The 2,628-nt window shown below is 33.8% G+C and overlaps 1 long non-coding RNA gene across 1 annotated transcript in view; it reads right to left on the reverse strand.

Annotated features, from left to right (window-relative positions):
• Window positions 1-2,233, reverse strand: part of LOC108521021 (uncharacterized) — a gene marked incomplete at its 3' end in the record, with an annotated part of 19,954 nt that extends 17,721 nt beyond the window's left edge. The window contains exon 1 of the long non-coding RNA XR_001883104.1: window positions 2,092-2,233. This is a non-coding gene — a long non-coding RNA (uncharacterized LOC108521021). The remainder of the gene's footprint in view (window positions 1-2,091) is intronic.
• Between the last annotated feature and the right edge of the window lie 395 nt (window positions 2,234-2,628).

Below are 2,628 nucleotides of genomic sequence, written 5' to 3' on the forward strand. Positions count from 1 at the left end.
CTTACCTAGAGAGTTATTGCAAACTTAAAAATCCCTACAGATACTTTAAATGGAAATTGATAAACTGATTTCCCCTGCAAAAAAAATTAGAATAGCCAAGACAAGCTTTAAAAAACTGAAACAAAGTTCTAGCACTTACTGACCATTTTTGAAGGCTTAATATAAATTTACAGTAATTCAGTGTTGTGTTAAAGCAGCAATAGAAAATAAACCATTGGAACAGAACACAGAGTATAGATATAGCATTCGGCTTTCTAACAAAAGAGTGACTGTAATTTATTGGATGTGTTTAGGTTCTTAAAAAAAAAATAGCGTAGAGAGCAATTGGATAACTGTGTTAGAAAAAAAATGAACCTTGATCCCTACCTCACAAGGTAAAAATATTTTTATTTGAGATAGATCATAAGCCAAATATAAAAGTTTAAACATTAAACATGTTATAAAAATTAGGAGAGTATTTCCATAACCTCAAGTGGACAAATATTTATTGAATTGGATAAAAAAATCACTACCCGTGAAAGGAAAGATTGACACACTGGATTTTATTAAAATTAACAGCTTTTGTTCATTACACAACAGCATTAGGAAAGGCAAATCTGAGACACAGAGAACAGATTTGCAATATATGCATCTGACAAAAGACTCATATCTTGAGTATATAAAGAACTGCTCTGAATCTATTTGAAAAAGGAGAGACAATTCAATAAAAAATGAACAAAAGTACTTGAGAAGAAACTTCAAAAAGTTGCTATCCAAATGGCCAATAGTATAATAAAAAGGTGATTAATACTATTATTCATTAGGAATACGTAAATTCAAATCTCAGTAAGATGCTTCTACATACTCATCAAAACAGATAAAATTAAGACCGACACTACCCAGCGATGGTGAGGACATGGGCAATTGGAGAACTGGACATTTCATACATTGCTGTTGAAACTAATTTACAAACCACTTTGGAAAACTGTTTGGCAGCATCTACTAAAGTTCAATGTACACCTATCCTGTGATTCAGTATTTCTACTACTAAGTTTTTGTCTAAGAGAAATCAATATATATGTTTACCAAAAGACATGTAAAAGAATGTTAATAGCATTTTTAAAAATAATAGTCCCAAACTGGAAACAACCCAAAAGTCCATCAACAGGAGAATGTGTAATTGACTGTGGTACATTTTTCAATGTAATATTGCATAGCAGTTATAAAGAAAAAACTACTGACACATGCAACAAAATAAATGAATCTTTTACACATAATGATGACTGAAAAAAGCCAGACACAAGGATCACTGTATGATTTCATTTATATGAATTTCAATAACATGCAAAACTAACTGATGGTAATAGAAGTCATAGTAGTAGTTACCTCAGGGTTGGGGGGCGTAGGGGCACGGGTAAACTTCATGGGATGAAGAAACTATTTTATATCTTGATACATATGGTAAATTCAAAGATATATATACCTAGGTAAAAACTCATCTATAGTCTTAAGTGTACTTTACTATATGTACGCTTCACTTCAAAAAAAGGAAAGATTCATTCATCCATGCCACTGTGTAATTCAAAAAACAAACGAAAAATAAATTCAACCCTAAACGAGTAGGTACTATAATAATCTAGTTCAGGCTACATAATTGACTATAGTGCTTATCTCTTACTTGAATGACTCAATCCTTGTCATTTGAAGGAACTGTATGATTGTTCTACCAACTGCTACCAGCTGTGTGCCTGGGCATACCTTTCTAAGAGAATCAGCTGCAGGCAGAGGCTTGGAAGTATACATTATCACCTACAAAAATAGCAAGGCTTCTTAAGTGATTTGTGGCTAGCAGTCAAAGATTGAAAAATGCTCCACCAAACAGTCTTTCTGTCCACAGGATGTTGTCCTGCTGAGTCAGTAATATTCATCCTCATTTTATATAGAAACAAATTTGGGCAAAGAAAAGGTAAAGAGATAGTTTGAGATTATGTTGCTAGTCAGTATCCAATTGGGAAATAAAATATAAGTCTGCCAAATAAGAAGCTGTTCTGTGATACTGGTTGGAGTAGATAAGGAAGGAAAGAAGGAAGCATTTAAGAGAAGAAATTTTACCTGGGAGTCCAGGAAGGCCTGGTTGTCCTTTTGCTCCGGGGGTTCCTGGTAATCCAGGCAAACCAGGATCTCCCACAGAACCTTTGATACCAGGGTTCCCTGGGTATCCAGGCAGACCAGGCTCACCCTGAAAACATGAATAAAAAGATAATATTGAAGTCTCTACATGGCTTAGATTGTATAAGAACATAACATTATTTACAGAGCTTTTATTCTATGTCAGGCACTCCAGTAAGTACTTGATATAAATTGCTTCATTTAATCATCACAACAATCCTGTGAGTTAGTCTTATCTCCATTTATAAATGAGGAAACTGAATCTTGAGAAGCCAAGTGCCTAAGGTTTTTAACTGGGATTCGAACCAGACTACAATCAGCTATGTAGTCAATCAGACTACATAGTTCATACTATTCACACAGTATGTAGATGTATTATTCTCATTAATTCTCATTAATCCTTAACAACCCTATTAGAATGATACTGTTATTATCCCCATGTTACAGTGATGGAGCTAGTAAGTGGTGAAATCCGAATTT

The sequence above is a fragment of the Rhinopithecus bieti genome, unplaced genomic scaffold, assembly GCF_001698545.2.
Source record: "Rhinopithecus bieti isolate Rb0 unplaced genomic scaffold, ASM169854v2 scaffold_56935, whole genome shotgun sequence".
In the NCBI taxonomy this organism is placed as follows: domain Eukaryota; kingdom Metazoa; phylum Chordata; class Mammalia; order Primates; family Cercopithecidae; genus Rhinopithecus; species Rhinopithecus bieti.